The 19648-nt window shown below is 40.9% G+C and overlaps 1 protein-coding gene and 1 long non-coding RNA gene across 13 annotated transcripts in view; one reads left to right on the forward strand and one right to left on the reverse strand.

The window, feature by feature from the left end:
- LOC136105676 (uncharacterized) overlaps positions 1–10134 on the reverse strand; it is a 65803-nt gene extending 55669 nt beyond the window's left edge. The window contains exons 1-2 of the long non-coding RNA XR_011740785.1: positions 9707–10134; positions 2569–2649 (exon numbers count right to left, since the gene is read on the reverse strand). This is a non-coding gene — a long non-coding RNA (uncharacterized lncRNA). The remainder of the gene's footprint in view (positions 1–2568; positions 2650–9706) is intronic.
- The window catches only part of RAF1 (Raf-1 proto-oncogene, serine/threonine kinase), a 78379-nt gene that overhangs the window by 24333 nt on the left and 34398 nt on the right, over positions 1–19648 (forward strand). For 3 of the 12 annotated variants that reach the window (XM_071813307.1, XM_071813308.1, XM_065845378.1), the window contains exon 1: positions 10232–10344. The exons of 3 other annotated variants lie outside the window; for them this stretch is intronic. The gene's annotated coding sequence lies outside the window, so the exon portion shown is untranslated. 6 more of the 12 variants (XM_065845379.2, XM_071813304.1, XM_071813303.1 and 3 more) reach the window with 4 other exon arrangements.

Below are 19648 nucleotides of genomic sequence, written 5' to 3' on the forward strand. Positions count from 1 at the left end.
TCCAAGGTGTGTTCAAATGAACATGTAATGCACTAACGCTTGTCACACACTGTTACGTGTTTGTGCGTTTAAAAGTAATGGCCCACCTTGGAGAGAATCTGGAAGCAAAGCGGAATGCCAGGTACATCTGGAAGAGATTTTTCTTTATTATACTCTATATTTAACACTAAAAGTGAATTTACTAAATTTAGTAAATCCTGTCCTCTGATACCGACAAGTAATGACTTTTTCTTTTTTTAATCCTTATGTCTTTTAAGGTTGTGTTTGGTTTGCATTTGGTGTTTTGTTGTGTGGTTTGGTTATTTATTTTTTTATCCTCCATCTCAAAATTCTGTGTTAAATCTCGCCTTCCTATATCTCGCTGAACTATGTGAAGATGGGTAGGGAAGCACTACAGTAGAAGTTAGAGAGTGAAGTACAGTGATTATACACAAGGTTACAAAAGCAAACAATCTCTGTAATAAGCTCTACTCTGATAGCACTGAAAATCTGAGGTTAGAACATTGGTTCCAATGGAAATATCCTGAACTATCCTAGATATAAACAAAGGAGGTGTGAAATATTAATTTAGAATATATTTAATTTATAGTAGTATATATATAAGGTATCCTGTATTTCAAATATTCTGGGAACGTGCTTATAAAAATATGCAATATTTATTTTGAACAAAAAACCAAACCCATACATATTTAAGAATAAGTGTAGTTGACTGTGTGTTACCAACTGCTAAACAAAGCCGGGGCCGGGAGGCAAGGCAAATAATCTTGCTTGCATTCTTGTCAGCTAAGAGCATGACCCAGCTTGAAAACTTGATAAATCAAAATCCATTACTTGGGGAAATAACTTAGTTGCTTTGTACTGAATGTTTTCCCCAAATCTTTAGTTAGAACTGCTGATTTTGAAGCCTGTGATTCTGAAAGCTACAAAAAGTCAGATAATTTACCCAGAATGCTGGGTGAAAGTATCTGAAGACTGAATGCACCAACAGAAGGTATCTTAGGTCATGCTCTTTCTTATTCACTGCATGGCCTTCCCAAGAGGAGGAAAAAATTCACCTGAGTTTATTTTCCAAAGACAGTCGTAAGAGAAGTGTGTCTGTCAAATATGTCCTGGGGAGATGTCTCAGCAATCAATTCTCCTCAGATAGAAATAATGCTTTTGAGTTTCGTCCTGTTGCCTCAGGAAAGATTTCACTTCGCTTCAATTACAGAACCATCATAAAGCACCACTGACCCTATAATACTGCAAGTAATCCTCTGCTTAGGATGAAGATAATAGCATGGCATATACAGAAGAATTAAAACAGTGGTGTGTTGAAATCAAACCCCAAGCTGGAATTATAAGAAAATATACATTATATACTAGCAACAAGAATGTGCTGTTCCTTTCTCTCTGTCAACTTTACATATACTAGAGGAAAAAAACAATACTTTTTTTCATTTCATATCTGAAAGATAGCATGTGAATATAGAAACAGGTTACTCCAACTCACAAGGATGTCAGCAACACTTACTTTATGGAAAATAGGTCTTCAGTCTCCAGAAAAGATTTTGCCTTTTATCATTTGGCTTTAGTATCAAATAAACTGATGTCTCAGCAAGAATGTTTTAGTAGTTACTTAAGTTCTTATGTCACTGCTCTGCTCAGGTGCAATGCAGAAGAGAGGCTTACATAATTTGTTGCTAATGCAAAGCTTCTGTCTCCACCAGAAATAAGTTTGAGGTTAAGGAATGTCTGAATCAATTAATCTGAATACATTTGAGTATTAGATATACATCTCAAAAGTATTAAAAATACTCAGGTAAAACCAGACATGTCGATACTCATTTCTCTGCAGTTGCTGAAAGATTTAACAAATCTACTAACGCAGCACACCAGAGCTGTGCAGTGTGGCATAGCAATAGACTTGTATGTTTGCATTCCTTTGACCTGATGTCTTTGCTAATTAGCATTTGGGTAATTTAGTTGTTTTGCTCACAGCATTGTTTTGGGTTGTTTTGGTTTTTTTTTAATCTTGCAAAAAGAAAAAAAGCTCTTACAAAAATAAGCCCAAAATGAACATTATCTTGTATTAGAATCACAGAACGTTAGGGACTGGAAGGGACCTGTAAAGCTCATCCAGTGCAATCCCCCCATGGAGCAGGAACACCCAGCTGAGGTTCCACAGGAAGGTGTCCAGGCGGGTTTGAATGTCTGCAGAGAAGGAGACTCCACAACCTCCCTGGGCAGCCTGGGCCAGGCTCTGCCACCCTCACCAGGAACAAGTTTCTTCTCATATTGAAGTGGAACCTCCTGTGTTCCAGTTTGCACCCATTACCCCTTGTCCTGTCACTGGTTGTCACCGAGAAGAGCCTGGCTCCATCCTCCTGACACTCCCCCTTTCTATATCTGTAAACATTAATGAGGTCACCCCTCAGTCTCCTCCAAGCTAAGATACATGAATTTTTAACAACAAAAAAAAGCCTTAACAAATGACATGAACTATCTGACAAAAACATCCCCCATCTTTATAATCAGAGACTAAATTAGCCATATACATATGCAATTTTTTTAAAGAAAATAGCATACCCACACTAGTGTATCATCCTTCTGGAGCTTCACGTGGGGAAAAGTGCCATGTTCTGCTGCTGACAAGGACAACGGTGGCACCTGTAACAGAGACATGGGCCGTGAGCATACAGCAACATTTTCACCAACACACCTTAGTGTGCAATGCCACACACCAACACGCTTCACACAGATCCCTTACGAACTTAGTCTTGCACAGCTACCAAGCTTAAACAGCTTCATCATAAAGATCTTTCACCACTGTCATATTTTCACTAGTATACTGCTTCTCAAGTTATGTGCTTACAATGTAATTTTTAATTGTCATACCCTTCTAAGCACAATTTGCTGTACACAACATTGAGGCACAAATTATCAAAGGCCAGCTAAAGCATGGGTACGGCTGCCGGAGGGAATGTATGCCTTTGATCAGCTATCTTTGGTTATCTGAATCTTGGAGATGAACTTGAAAGACAACGGATAAATAGGCTTGTACTGAAAGCCAAATACTTTATTTTTCATTACTTTTCATGGCTCTTTACAACAGAATCTCGTAAATGAGAGTTCAGTTTCTTCTAGTATATGAACGTATGCACATGGCTAAAATGGACTTTTAATGTGTGTTCTTGCTACATATATCAAACTTCAGCATTTATAACTGTGTAGCTATATTCTAATGAGTCTGGCTTTCTCTGGAATAGCAGCAGGAGAGCAGCTTGGATAGAAGCGCTGGCTCGGCTGCTTCGGAGTTCCTTGTCTCTTAGAATCTCCCTTTGATAAAAGCAGCGTGTGACATCAAAAAGAACAGAAGTGAGTGTTTCTGTGCACAACACAAACACCACACCAAGAAGAGGTTCCTCGTCAAAACTATTAAGAAAAAAGTTTGCCTTTTTAAAATGAAGAATCACAATAATTAGGATTTATTAAAAGATAAAGGGAAGTTTAATGTTTTTCTTTTTGTTGCCTAGCATTTCTCCACGTTTTGAACATATGTAAACATACAGATATAGTTAAACATATATGCATGTATACATATCCTCCTATTTTACCATATCACTTCTGATTCAATACTTGTCATTCTTCATCAACCCCTGAAATGTTCCTGTCATCCTAATGTACAATATTACAATGACTAACTTCTAGAGAAACTAAGTATTGAATATAGTTCAATGACCACACGCTAGAAATTGTCCATGCACAGAAAAAATAATGCATAGCTTGAGGTCATGCCAAACCAGATGATCAGTCTCTTTATGTAGCTCTGTATCAGGTATAATACAAAATACTCTGCAGCTGAGCAATTATATATTCCGGCTAGGTTTTAAGGATGGTTGTCAGGAAAGAGCTATTTATGCTTTGGGTTTTTTTAATGCAGTACCTAGCTCTGAATAGATTTTATTGTGGTTAGACTTCTTCAGAAATTCAAAATAAACCAAATAAACCAGTCTGGTAAGGTTTCAAAAATAGAACGCATGTATAAATCAAAGTGCTCTATTTATTGTCTCTGAAGTAGGAATGACTGTCCAAATAGCAACAAATTAAAGCCTAGATTATTTTTTCCGCTCTTAGAGATCCAATAATGTTTATTCAGACTGAGTATTTATTCACTGTGCAGGTGTCACCCATCAGTTCAGCACATTAATTTTAGAATAATATTTTATGACATTATTTTCACGCTTTGATAGTAGAGGTGATATACCAATCCACTTGCCATGTTCGTCTTACGCTCCTCTTTGGAGCTTCCTAGGCTCTGTCTGTGACAAAAGGCACATTACCCAGATTGTCCATCCTGCTGCTGGGAGCCTGACTGCTGTCCCTGCACCGCACGCCCAGCGACGGGGGGCAAAACCACCCCTGATAAAATAGATATACCCAGCAGACACAGTTTAAGAGTTCATTTTGAAGCAATGTAGCTTTAGGTTGTTTTTTTTTTTTTTTTTTTCCCAGCCAGATTGTACTGCATTTGCAAACAAATGGGCAGCCAAGGTCCACAACAGCAAATCAGTCAACACTGTGCAGTGGGGACAATTGTCTGTAAGCAGGGCTCACGATGCACAGCTCAGGTTTCAAAGCTGTGACCAGCGTTCTTTTGTGTCACAACTTCTGTTCATGCTAGAAGAAAATGAAATCTTTATAGTAAGTACTGCAAAAGAGTATCTGAAATTCAGGAGAGCAACTGAGCTGCTCCTGTGTGGAGAAGGTGTGAGGGAACTGGCTGGGGTGGTGCAGCGCCTTTGATTTTTCCTAGAAGCAAATAGCATTGCACTGAAATTGGAGAAGCAGAAATTCCCCGCTGCACTGCAGAGAACAAGCCCAGAGACACTGGATATCTATAATACCATAAATTACAGTAGGAGCATATGGAGGACTGAAAGCTGGTAGAGAGTTTGCTGAAAATTTTAAGAATGCTTCATGTAAGAGTATCAGTGAAGAAAGGGTAATATAACTTTTTTCTTCAGTAAGAGAATACAGCTTGCTGTTTATAGAGCTGCTCTCAGAATAACTTATTTATTACTGTAAGGCTTAATGCAAATCTGTTTCAATTTTACTCTGAAGCATTCCCACACAAACTTGTACTGAAAAGCTATTGCAACTGACATTTTCATCAAATATTTTTATTGTTAAATTTATATAAGGGCAACCCAAGAACCATATAAAGATGACTACCTAATAGGTGAATTCTAGTGTTTGAGACAGGATGGATTCTGGAAGAATATACAAATCTGTAGAGGATCACAGTCATTGACATTACAAGCAATAGCATGTTTTTTAGATAAACATGTTTCTTAAATGGAAGTGTTAAAGCAGTAAAAAAACAAAAAGGAAGGAAAAAATAAAGAATAACTTAAATTTATATACAGAACTATGTGGTCAACAGATAAGGCAAAATTTGTTTGCAGTACTGCAGAGGCAACTATGGCACAATGTATTTCCCCCAGGCAGTGTCTCACGGGGTGTGCACGTGTGTGTCCCCGTGTGTGTCACACAACAAAAGAAACTTTGCATGACAGCTCTTTGTAACTGTCCTAAGCACTTAAATTGACCCTGCAAGCGAATAAACCAAAGCGAAGTTAAAAATAAGCTACTGAAGCGCGAAGTGTAGAGGAGGCTTGTATCAGACAGTCCATTCTGTATCCTAAGGTACATGACTTGGCAGTGAGATGAAGATTTACTGCAGGAAATCCTCGGGGGTTAAACCCTGCAGAGCCACAAGCCTCCGTGAGTCCATTCCATAGCTCAAGTGACTCCCCCGAGTTCTCCGAGCACAGGCAAATGGATCTGCTCCCACAATCCAGCCTTTCCAGGGAAGCAGTGAAGTCCCTACTTTATCTATGATGCTAAAGACTGAAGCTTTCAGAAGATGTCTTTTTGCGCTGCGCCCATGGAAAATCAGGTGTTACTTTTCAGAAGGAAAAGAAAAACTCCTGTGATTCAGCCTCACTATTTGGCTGAAGAGATGCTGAGCAGAGTGGAGAAAGGTACACACGGTAGCCAGCCCAATACCAACCACAGTTAGCTGGACATGGATAAAATAAGGAGAGTTTGTTCAGGATAAAACAACACAAATAATGTGAACAGACTGTACTACAGTTTCCATTCCAGCAAAACAAGTTTACTGTCTAGTTAACAGCTTCATGTATAAGATGTCCTATTGTTGTAATGTCTGCAATTTAAATTCTACAAGGCATGAAAAAACCCAAACAAACTATGAATTATGTTCCCACCCCTCTCCTTTGATCAGTTCAGTAACATGGGGAAATAAAGTCTTTCAGCTAAACTATAAAATACAAATGGTTTATGCACCATCATACAAATAATATATTCCTTATTTGGAGTACCACTCCTTTGGGATGCTATTGCTTCATTTGTTCAAGGCCACTTTCATGCCCTCTGTATGTTGGACTTCTTTTGTATCTAACTTGACTCGAACTTTTCTCTAACTCAGAAAAAACCTTATGGGGAAATAAGAGGATTATTTATAGCATATATCAAAAGAACATGCAGAAGCATGATGCTTTGAGTGTGGCTCAGGCTGAATAACCCTGGATAAAATGGCAGTCTGTCTATAGCAATCCTTGGCTTGAGGAGTAAGGGGGTAAAGTTTGAGACCCAAAATTCCGTAATAAAGTTTTATATATACATTTCTTCTTTTTCCTGGCCAGCATTACACTCTTAATTATTGCTACTCATTCTTCCAAGCCTCTGTTTTATGTACTAAAGATACAATTAAAGTTATAAAATGCCACTTAAAACATTGAATACTTTTTGGGACTCCACAGGTAATCGGAGTCAAGTTACGGGCACCAGCTCGCTCCCAACCCAGCAGCACTGGTTCTCATCCCCTTCCTCATCACTTCTCAGGCTGCTTTCTAGCGAGGTAGAAAGTACTTCAGATGGTGACAACGTAAGATCTGATTCTATGCCTGGACAAACGAAAAGTTTAATCCCTGGACACTCACATGTTAAACATATTGCAAACCCAACCACTAAACACAAACACAAACCAGATCAGCCTCAGTAAGAATGCTAATAACTTTCAGTTTATTTTGGAAAGTTCGTTCAATTTTTGTTTCCCTTCTACTTTAATGCTGTAATGTTTGAGTTTCTTTGCTGGGTTTCCTTGTTTGCTTTTGTTGTTCTTTCTTGTAATTATTGCATTTCTTTGCATGTGCTACATTGTTTAACTATCTGAAATCTGGCTTGGCTTCCTCCATATCTGTGTTCATTTGTTCCATGACTGCAATCCTTGATCCTCCTACTCTTTTAAAAGAAGTTTGAGACTTTATGAATGGTCTTCTCTAAAAACCACCAGTTCTTGTGGTTACCCCTCTTTTCTTTCCTTTTTTTTTTTTAAGCTTCTCACGGCATATTCTTAATAATATTTTGTATTACAATATTTCAAGCTCCTTTTGCATGTTTTGCCAAAATCTGTACTACTGTCTACCATTTACATGGATATGCTTAGTCATAAGCCACGTGAATATTTATTTTACGCACTGCTTTGAGTTTATTTGTTTCTTCTGGGCCAACTCCTGCAGTCAGATACATGGATATGACTCTTGTTAAAGTCAGGCACACTGCGTATGTGCACCAGAGGACTCCTGCAGTTTAAATGTGACACTTAAGAGAAAAGTTCCTGTATAAGAATTTGAAAAGAACAATTCAGATTCATAAATTTTGTCTTTAGCAGATACCTTGTTGGTCTGGATTTGTTTTTCTAGGTTTTTTGGGTATGTCTGAGCCAATGGTAATGGGGAAGAGAATAAGCACTTTTCCTAACAGAAGGCTGACATATCCATGTGGTTTGTCTGCTGCTGCAAAAGTTTAGTTAAATCTTTGTTTTAGCAATGTCCTCTAAATTGAAGGCATTACTACACTGGCATGCAGGTAACTTCTAGAAACATGGCAATAAAGTACTGAATCACAGTGTTCTAGGCATGGACATTTCTACTGCAGCCTTCTAGAGCTCTGGTTGCCATCCCCATTTCAATCTCCCATTACTTGGCAACCACACTTCTTCCTAGAGGCACCAGCAGCTAAAGACTTTGTACGGTGGCTTTTTGGTCCTTTTTACTTTGCCTTATGTGGGCCTTAGGAGGGCCAACCCCAACAGTGCTGCTCTTTCTTGCCCTTGCTCTGAGGTTAATGCGACTTCAGCTGAACTCAAGCCTTGGTTTATATCAGAATAAACCTTCTGTAGAGAAATCCCACATAAGGCTGAGATAATTTTGCTGGAGGCTCTTTTTAGAGGAGTGCTTCTTTAATTAACAATTAATGTAACATGACTGCAAATGTAAACGTGTATGCTCTTTAAGCCAGGAGAAGCGTTCTACTTTGCAACAGCTATCCTCAGAAGTTTTGGTTTGGGGTGATCAACGAATAGTTTACCATCGAATGCACAGTGCTGCACGTTTTTGAAGCCTGACCTAAACCCAGCTAGTTTGCGGTGCTTTGAGTCCCTCAGTGTCTGTGGGAGGCTGAGTTCACACAAGGGCTGCTGGCCAACAGCTGCTCTCTTTCTTCTCCAGCAAAAGAGGTTACACGCTATATATATATATATATAAAATTTTTCTTTTTGAATACTTTCTCCCCAAATACCTCTCAGTTCATACCCCACCCCCCTCAGCATGTACCGTCCCGTAGGGATTCCTGCCCGATGCCCAGCCCGGGGTTGCTGTGGAGCAGGTGGGACTCATGGCCAGTCCTGCAGTGGGGCCAGGGGGGGACAGACTCGCAGACATAAGTTTTTTAATCATAGATATCACCATTTCCTAAAAGTTAAATCCCAGCCTAAAATACCCATTCTGCTGAAGTGTCTTGCATAACATCGATTTCATATGCAGAAGTATTCAATAACAAAGTGGTAACAAAAGGCATTATAGAAAAAAAACCTTGGGTTCATTCAATAACAAAGTCAAAATAGTTAATGTTACGATGAAGCAAGTGAAAGCACTTTAAAGGACTTTTTTTTCACCTTCTCATAGACCCTCTGTCTGTGTAACTGAGTGTAGTTATAAAAGCTTTTCTTTTAAAAGACCCTTTGGAACAGATATCATCATGTAATTTGAACGATCTCAGAATATCCCTCTACTCTTCCCTAGTTCTCTATACACAACAGCCCATCACCTATTCTATTCTGCCACGGAAGTACCAGGAACCACCCACTGGTGCGTTCCGCTTCAAAAACTGTTTCAAAAATTACTTCAGATGTAGAAAACCAGTTTATGTTGATCTGAAGCAATTGCTAGCAGGCAGAATAATGCTAAAGTTGAGCATGCAGTGCGAAACAGACCCTCCAAATTCAACATGCCTGGAGCCGATGAGCCTAAATTTTAAAATTTAATTCATGTTTAAAGACAGTAGGTGAGGTAGAATTAATAAGATGATCAGTTTCAAAACCAAAAATGTATTAATCCAAGTAACTTGAATTATTTAGCAGATGCTGAAAGTTGTTTCAAGTTTCTCAGCATCATGTGCTTCAGCACATTCTCTGCTCTGTGTATCACAGATATTATACGATTTAAAGCATATGTGTTTTTTTTTTTCCAAGAAGTAAGAGATTTAATTAATTTCAAAATGTTAATCCTCTACAGAAGAATGCTGGTAGCATGCTGTAGTAGTATGCTGCAGACAGACCTCAGCAGTGATCCTTTCTTACCTGACTAGATGTTCTAAATGTTTGAGGGCTCAAGAGACTGCTCCTGACTCAGATTCCACAGAGTCAAACAGGCCAGATAGTTCAAGCCCCAGAAAATAACAAGGTACTTGACAGCAGCTGAATATTCTATATGCACAGTTACACAGCTTAACTGCCCAACAACCGGGAGGTTCAGCCCAGGCCGGGCTGAACGGGGGCGGCGGGACCGCCGGGCTGAGGGCGCCTCTGAGGGGAGGAGGGGTGGCGGGGGGATCGCCCCGTCAGGGCCCGCTCCAGCTGCCCCGGCGCAGCGGCAGAGCTCATCCCCCACACCCAGCTCGGTTCCCGGGGGCTGGGAGAGGAGAGAGGCTCCGGCCCCCCCGCAGCACCTCAGCCGCTGCCGCCGCTCCCAAATGGCGGGGAGGAGCGGGGTCCATCGGCAGCTCGGCGCTCCACGCTCAGGCCGAGAGGCGGGGCGGAGCGGGACGGGAAGAGAAGGCGAGGCAGGCGAAAAGAGAAGGAGCCGAGTGCCGACAGGTCGATGGGCGGAGGATAAATGTCTCGCTGAGTGTGAGGCCGCCATTTTAGATGAGGAACGAAAGGAACGGCGCCGAGTGGCACAAGAGCCTGGGGGGAGCCGCCGGGAGGGAGTGACATCGGTAGGAGCGGTGGTGGGCTGAGGAGCGGCAGAGGACAAGGCAGGGAACGGGGGAGACAAGGGCTCCCGCTCGGCGCTCCCTTCCTCGTTGCTGGCGCCTGGAGCGGTGCCGGCTGCTCCCCGCGGGGCTCAGCCCCGGGCGCGCTGACCGGCCGCCGCCTCGGCCCTGAGGGGAGGCAGCGCGGGGGGGCGGCCGCTCGCCCCTGGCAGACCCGGGGCAGGCGGGAGGTGAAATCGGTCGCCTCCGTCCCTGCGGGTCGCGGCTTCTCGCCGAGCCCTTTGCGGTCGGATGGTGTGTAGCGCTGGGCCGGCGTCCCAGCCGCGGGGCCGCCCTGTGCGCCGGGCCCGGGGAAGGTGCCGGAGCCCCGGCGCGGGGGTTGTGAGGGGGGCTGGGGCCCGTGGCGGCCGCGGCGACTCAGGGGAGGCGAGGGCAGGTGTGTGTGGCCGCCTGTCAGTGCCAGCGCGGAGCCCGGGGATGCGGGGGTGTCCGGGCTGGGGCTCCGCACCCCCGGGGCCGCGGCCGCCCCGGAGCAGCCCCTGGCGCGGGGCCCCGGCCGGGAGGGGGGTGCCCGGCCGTGGCTCCGCTGGCCCGGCCTACTCGGGGCTGGCGGCTCCGTGTCTCCTTCCAGCACTTCCAGTGGGGACTCCCGCACCTTTCTGAAAGCCTTGCTGGCCGAACCCAGAACGGAAAACGCGTTTAAGTTGTATTAGCATAACTGAATGCGCTCTGCTTGGGCATTCCTCAGTTTGAGCTGCTGACTTTTTTTTTTTTTGGCTTAGATTCAATTTGAAAAAAAAGACATTTGAAAACTGGAATAAGATGGTTTCATTTCCCAAGTTGTTCTAACTTGTTTCAGCTTTTACATGTATGAATGGTGTTACTCCAGAGCCAGGGCTTGAAGATTGCTGTTTCTGGGCTCTTTTTACGTACATTCTAAATGTACACACAAATAACCTGCCCATGCTTACAGCAGCACGGCTCTTGCCCATTGTTCATCTGGCCTGCGTCTGGCTAAATTATCGGTATAGAATTTTTTTTCCTTCTTAGCCTTTAAGTGACATCCATAAATACAGGGACCTTACCTGGGACAATGAGGCCTCAAAACCAGTTGTAGTGGAATTGCTGCAGCACAGTGTGCATTCCAGATGCAATTGCAGGTTGTCATAGGTATGCAAGATGAGAAGGGTCTGTAATGGAGTAAAACTAATATTCTTCAAACACTGAAGCCAGCTTAACGTATCTGAAAATAGTTTTGTACGAAAGACTTTTAAAATGTCTTTTATTTTAATGCTTCTGAAAAACTTAGCTCCGAATATTGCCTAAAGGATCACTGCATTAGGTAAAACTAGGATATAATTTGAACACATGTGCTTATCCTTTAGGACATGTCTACAATGTTGGTGCAGAAGAAAAGACTGAATTGGTGAATGTGAGAGTCAGTTTCAGACAGTTCAGTTAAATCTGTTCTGTGGACACTTATTCAGTATGGAAGTGGCTTTAATTTAGTTTGTCTTCATGAATATTTTCTGTAGCTAAACCCTAAGGCTACAATTAATCATAAAAATGGTATGGAGCTGTATGTATATTCATGCAATGGATGACTGATTAATATGGTAAGCAATTTAATCTCAGATTATTAAATCAGATGTGAACTAGCTTATTTGGGTTGGAGCAGTGGTGCTTTCAGAAATCTGGAATGTGTTTTTCATATGGTTTGTTGCCATACTTAATATCTTCAGGACTGGACAACTTATTGTGCAACACTGCTGACTAACCTGCTTTGAATGAAAATCTGGATATTTTTTCCAAAGAAGATATAAACCTTATTTTTTCAGTTGAATGCCTTTGGTGTGTACATAACATTTTCCTTTTTTTTTTCTTTAACAACAACAAAGTCTATTCAAATTACATATGAAGTTACTGCTGTATCAGGGGTTAAAGTTACTGGAGCTTATTAAAATAACGCATATTTTATAAACCACAAACATGACCCACAAAAATCATTGGTCAGCACTTCTTAGTATGCTAAATCAGCACTAGTTTCTTCTGGGACGTGTAATCCCCTCCTCCCCCCACTTTATTTGGCTCCTTCACTGCTGGGAAACCAGGAGTTGAGGAAAAAACAGATTTTGTTTGCCCCTGAAAGCAAATTAAATGGAGATGCTGAGAGCAGTTGGTTCTAAAACTTTTTTAGGAGATGGGAACGAAAAGCTGTCAGTTCAAATAGCTATGTATGACTAAGTCTAAAAATCAGTTAGTTTGAAGTGCTGGAGTGGTGCTGACAAATTCACTTTTGTGTTATGGATGCAGAAGGTTTAAATTATTCTAAATAAAGTTATAAGAGCAAATGAACTAACCAAGTCTAGTTCAACATGGATTTGTGTTGATCTCCGATCATCTCTGCTGCAAACACACTGTCATTCTCACCTTGAGCCATTCCCTTTGCCACCCTTTTGCGATACCTCTAGCACCTCCTGCTTCCCCATTTTGATGTTGTCATTCTTAAACACCTTCCAATTGTTTTCTTTTTCTCCTCTCCCTCCATTTGTGTGTTGATTGTCTACCTCTTGGCCTCTCAGCCAGGCAACAGGGGCTTTAGCCTCACACCAGAGGTTTCTGCTGTGGTTCCAATGAGGAGGATGAGCAGAGCGAAGGATTCTTCCTTACTCTGCCTCCCTATTTGCATATTGCTATAGCTTGTGGGAAATTTGTATCCTCGATGCCCCTCCTGAACTGTTTAGTTGAAATGAGAGTTGCTGGAGGAGCAGCAGCAGGACAGCTGGGTGGCAGGATCACATAGGAGCAGTTGCCTAAGAAACAAGGGTAACCTCTTTTATTTATTTGTGCAGTTGAATTTCCAAAATGCTAATTCATATTGAAACAGATGAATAATTGATAAGGATGATTGTATTCTAAGAAAGAAGTTCCTGGACCATCTTTTAACTTAAAGATGCAGTAATGATAGCCTGTGTAGCTGTGAAGAGAAATAGGAGTGAATGTTCTGTTTCTCATAAAAACATCAAATTGCATAAGTCAAAATTCTCTTTATTTGAGGAAGTGGCAAAAATAGTCAAAGCAAGATTAAAACTTGTGATTTATCTATAGTTTCAAGCACGATAGTAGAAACACAATTTCAGTAAGTTTTGCATAGGTTTAATTTGTAAGTGAGCTGACATGTTTACATCTGCATTGTACTGATTTTGATTGATTTTTGCATAATTGCTTATGCAAAAGCCTTCAGTATTTTCTAGTATGAAATAGATCCACTATGTATTGAATAAAGTGGAAACATTTTGTCAGCTCTAGAAATTAATGGAAAGATGAGTTGATACAGCACTACAAAATCAGGTAAAAATACTTTCTGACAAATGAACAAGGTATTTTAGCAATGCAGATGCATTAGTGCATGGGTTTTGAGACAGCATCCAGCAGGTACGACTTACCCTGTATGGTATTCTGTGTGTGTAATCCAAATATATATTTAGTGATGTTCCTTGTTTTTCAGAAAAAAGAAAGTCTGTTTTAGACAAAGTTCTGTGAATAATTCTCGGTGCTCTGTTGCCTCTCATTGTGTACACTATTTTTTGTAAAAAAACAAATTTGCTTTGGAAAGCAGCTGGTGCACGTTTATTCCTTTAGTGACTTGAATATTGTGTTTGTACAATAAATGTCATCTGTTTCACACGGAGTTGATTTTATTGCAGCAGTGTGTACTGACCTTTTACAGTTTGATAGAATATGGTCATCTTGTGTACTGAAATTCTGCAGTGCATGCAGTAGATGAGGATAAACAAAGTGCTATTCTTGAGTCATTTGTAAACGAGTAAAGCATTTTCTTGGTAGACTTCAGAACTAAGAATTATAACTGATCACTAAGGAACAGAATGTTTACATAAGTGAGTATCCTTTTTTCAGGGTTTTTAGTGACAGAGTCAGTATGGTTGAATTATATATTTTGCAGAGGTTTTTGCTCACTTATGGGGAACGACAGGCTTTTTAGAGCTAAGGTTTCAGTGCAGAAAAACTGGATTTGTGTAGGACGCCAGGGTGGCAGTTGCAGGTTGCTGCATTGGTTTGCAGTTGCAGGTGTGTCTGTTCTGCTGTTTCTCCTGCATGTTCCAAACGGATCCTGCACGCTTGCAGAAACGGAGCGGAGCAGGAGCACAGTTACATCAAAGCCGATTGGTTTTAACTTCAGGCAAAAGAGTTTTTCGCATTGCCTTGCAAATCATCTTTGCCCGTGGTGAATATGTAAGCGACTCTGCCTTGTTTTCTTTGCACTCATCTGAAGATCTGCACACGGGACCTGTATCTCCAGCTCTTCTGATATGAGCCCCTTTTTATGTTGTTGTTGTTCTCAGTTTCGTTGCTCCGTGGAATCGTTTCACTTGCTGTGTTGTGGCTCCCTGCAGATGTTGATTGCGATGGCGATGCCAGTTTTCTCTTACTGCTGCATTACATGGCTTCATTTCAGGTTTCAGCTTACGTCGCATGCTTGCTATTGGTTTGACCCTAAAATATTTCATTTCTGACAAACAGCTGACAAAAGGCTGTTAATTAATATTGCATTCCAATTGAAATACGTAGTATCGGTTAAGAGCAGTTGAGACACCGTGTATATTTTTAGTTCACAAGCTAGAGGGAGGTTGCTTCACTAACTCGCAGCTGGGTGTGTCGTGGGGTTAACCATATTAATTAAACCTGGCTCAGAGGTTTTTTAAAAAATGGCTCAGAGCCCCCATTATAGTCTGCTGTTAGATATTTTTTTTCACTGTAGAGCAAGCTAGAGATTTGAAAATGAGAGTTTGAGGAGCCCCAAGCTGGAGAAGAGAGGATGCAAGGTGGTGCACGGCTAGAAAAAAAAAGGTGTCTTTAATGCCTTTGTACCTCTGCAGGGCTAACATTTAGGTATATATTGAGAAACCATAATATGCAACTAATCTTCCTTTTTATTTTTCTATAATGTCTTTTATTTTGCTAGTCATTTGCTTCCAGTACATATCCTTGCCAAATCTATCAGTAATTTGTGCTAATTTTTGCATATTCCACTTTCTCATTCCATTCTCAAGCATTTAACAGCGTTTGCTCAAAGTCTCATCATACTTTCAGTGTTTCCTAGCATGGTCTTTAAATCTGTTGGTGTACCACAAAAGGCACTGCTCCCCCACTGTGACTCCTGTTGGACGAACAAGTAAATTATCATCTTTTTTGCTTGCTTCTATTTTTTTTTCCAGTGTAGAAGAAACTATGATATTTTACATCAGAGTTTCTTGGTGCAATTGGAGGAGGCATAGTGAAACAGGTGGAGAAACTTGTACTCCCGTGTCTTCGCATGGAATTGTTACAGAAATGTAGGAACATAGAGGAATAGTCCTGCAAAGTAATAAAAATGGAGGGAGGGCCATTAGACTGGAGCTTCAGTGGTGGCAATGCTGCTGGGAAGAAGAAATACTAGTTAATAATATTTTAACTTTTCTTTTTACTTCCTAATTTATTGCTACCCAAAAAATGCTAGTTATGTTATCCCCAAGGGATTATCATAGTAGAATATTTTTATAAGTTTATTGTAAAAGAAAAAGTGAGATGGATTTTAATTCCACTTAATATGGAGATGAAAGATCCTATAATTACTTCTCTAGCTTCCAGTTGAAAAGGTGCATTTTGATATATGACACTTAGTTTTTTTTAACTTTGTTTTAGAAAGTGTGTTCTAAGTTTCACTGAAAGGTGATCGTATTTATGACAGAAGATGTGACTTCAGCTTCAGATTCTATATACCCATTTTCTTAGAATTCCAGAACTTCAGAATTTATCTAGCAATCGTTGATTCCAAGATTACTCTCAGGTAAATGTTTTCCTTATTTTGATAATTTGGGATAGAATTTGAATTCCTTCAGGTCTAATCTGTTTCATGAGCCCACTGAAATAATTAGTTGAATCAGTTCTTTCTTTGTGCCCCTCTTGTTGCAATTTTATGGGGATTTTTTTAAAACCTGCATTGTAAACTCCACACATTGAGTATGGCAAATGTGTCTAAGCTCTCTCTGCTTTTGAATTTGCATGAAACGCATGTATATTTCTTCATATATACCCATGATATTACTGGTGCCATTGTGTGCAAATATGAAACATTTTTGATCATGGCAGCACTTTCAAACTTAAGGAGATTTACAGATGTTTATGATCACTTAGTGTTTCCTAGAACAAGGGAAAAAATTATAGTAGTAACTGTGCAAGCTAGGTGGCATCCCGCTTTTTTCTGTCTGCTTTTTCCCTCCCTGTGTCCCTCTCTGACAGCTTCTGAAAGCTGTGTGCGATCAATACCAATCCATAGTCACGAGTGGGCAGAAACTGCGTGGTGTTGGAGGTGGGAGGATCCTGGTTTCCCTTGTACCTCATTAGAAAGCGGAGCAATCTCAGTCATCTCTAAGCCAAGCTGCTGGCTGAGAAACATGAATTTCTTCCAGCAGAGCAACATTTCTGTCTCCATCTGATCACCAGTCTAACAGTTTTAAACATTCCTATGGTGACAGTTGTTATTATTCTGAGAAAACACAACAGAAAACCCATATGGAGTTGAGGTGCAAGGGGTGGTTGGGGTTGAGGGGCTGCCTTTGCAGAACCGAGCCCAAACGGGTTCATTGCAGGATGGCACGCGCGGCTGCAGGAGCGCCTGGTGAGTGAAGCAGCTTCCAGAGTCTGCTACAGCCAAAAGAAACAACAAAGTGTGCAAGCCTCTAATTTTATGCTGACATTTAACAAAAAAATAAACCGTGTTCTGAATTACGTCATTCATCTGTGTTAAATGCTTTAGAAGCAAGGATAAAGCTTACGCAGGCAATAATGGCAACTGAAACAAAGTGGTCATGTCAGAGTGATATAGTAGATTGATTTCAGCTGAAAGTGAGTTCCAGAGCTTACTCTTGGATTTCTCAAAGCTTTTGACTGTGTAACTTGTTCGCTGGCAATCAAGAGGTTATAAAAAGAGAGCCAGCTGATGTTGCAATCTAAGCACTGGCCATATAGTGGAAAGACTCTCCTTTGGCATGTTCACTAGTGCTATTTTTACCTATTCCAGTAAGATCTGCCCGTGTAATGTTAAATTACAGGACAGTACCTGGAATTATTTTGTTTTACAGAAGTGCTGTATGCTCTGAAGAAAGAGATAATAAAGTTGTCAGGCAGATTGAGACTAAAATTGTCTTACACTGGAAAATAGTTTTTCTTCTGTCACCACAGATAATACTGCTGCTGTAACTATAAGAGATTCTTTCCCTTTTGCTTGCATATTTTATGTCTGGCAAAGGGCTTTTTTTAAAATTTTGATTTCCTTTGTATGTTGAGCGTTTTGTCTTTCTCAGGTTCTTGTGTGGAGACTTTAAATAGGCAATATGAATTTTAGAGACAGGGATTTAACAGTGTAGCCCAGGAATAAGTGTAGTAGGAGGTTTTGTCATTACTCCTAAAAGCCTGTCTGATTTTACTTAAATTTTAAGTTGATGGTTCTCTCACACACTAGAAAATGAAATTGATATGTTTTTCTGGAAATAGATTTTCAGTGCTGCCAGTGACCAAGCGCTGTATCTACTAAACTGGTTGTAGTGAAAAGTGGAGGAAACTGCAAGAACGCCGTAACAGGGTAACGCTGGGGTGCGGTTGGAGAAATAGCATGTATAGGATGTCGCACGTGCAGGTGTATGACATCTGAATCACAGCGCTGAAGTGGCTAATGTTTGTGATATACCTGGACAATATTGTGTTTAAGATCAGGTAATTTTCTAAAACTATCAGCATCTTGACAAGACCGAAACACAAACCTGTGATTTTAAAACTGTTCGTTTCAAACTCTTGCTCCGGCTGTTTGTGCAATTAGGTGTATATTTGCAGCAGAATTTAGAATTTTTCAGAAGCAGTGGTTTGACAGTTACGTATGATCAGCAATCAACTCGTGCAAGTTGAGCATTCCCCTTGCAGAACACCTGCTTCCCCTGCTCCTCCTCTTGCGCTGTGGGGTATCCCGGGTGGAAATCCTGCAAACTGGCAAACTTCCTCCAGTACAGAGTCATTTTCTTCTCCCTTGGCTTTGCCATTGTCTTAGGCGAACAATTCTACTTCTCAGATTTAATTGAGTCTCACATCTGCAATAACAGCTGGTATTTTGTCAACTCTTTTGCTTTGTAAATCCTCCTTGTTGCCAGTTCTGTTAGCAAACGTTCTTGCTGATTTTTGTTTTTCATGTACCTCCTATCTGTCAAGGAGAAGATGTGATCTTTACTCCCTTACAGCTGTTACTTTGGTTGCAGGTAGAAATATTGCACCTGCTCCTTCTTTAACCCATCACACTTAATTTATGCCTTCCCTTCTTGATTGGTATATGAGATTCCTTTTTCTTTGATAAAAATGCTTTGGGTTTTCAATCTGTAAAACTCTACCACTCCCTATCAGTTTTCTCTTCTGTTTTTCATCTAACGTTATCCGTGATATTCAAAGTTTGTCCCGGACTGTTTTCAGCTCAGTTTTTAGCTCTTGTTTTCCTGAGGAACCAGTCGTTGCAAATCTCTTGACCTCTGAGCTGAATGTGAGGATCACAACTGTATCCTTGTTTTGATCAGTTTGCTAGTTGTCAACCAAGCTATTTTTAAAAAACAAAAAGCCAACGCTTCCCCCTCGCCCCCCTATGCCTGTGTCTTTTTCTGGTCCTCTGCTTATTCTTATGGTTCTTAAGGTGTTTTTGATCTTTGCTGTTTCTCTCTGCTCCTGGGCCCCACGTACTTTCTGGTTCCATCACTTCCCACACCTTATTCCTCAGTAATCTGTTAAAAATAAACAAACACACACCTCCTCCCCCTCGATTCACTGTGGGTTATTTCCTAAATATGTCATATTGCTGACTGGTTGTCTTCTGGTAAAACTGAAGATCTCACCTTTTCCTCTGGTGTGTGAAAGACAGAATTCCTTCCTTCCTTCTCCCCAGTCCGCCTGCTTATCTTTTTCCACGACAGAAGCCGTATTCACAATATTCTGTACGTCACATTCCTAAACATTTGCTGTAGAGAGGCATGCAAGTTAGTAAGCTGGGTAAATGTACAGTTCAGACTGTAAATAGGTTTTAATCTACAATCGTTAGCTGGAGATCACGGAGCATTCTTCTGGTTTCTTGGTGTAGTCTTTACAAGTTTGCTGTCTTGGGTACAATGATTGCAGCTGTTGTTTTTTCCCTGTATGTGCTCTGCCCAGGAGAGATGATACTTCTAACCAAATGTGAGCTTGCAGTATAAGACCTCTTCTAGATTTTTTAATGTGT

Source organism: Patagioenas fasciata, chromosome 10, assembly GCF_037038585.1.
Source record: "Patagioenas fasciata isolate bPatFas1 chromosome 10, bPatFas1.hap1, whole genome shotgun sequence".
Taxonomy (NCBI): Eukaryota; Metazoa; Chordata; class Aves; order Columbiformes; family Columbidae; genus Patagioenas; species Patagioenas fasciata.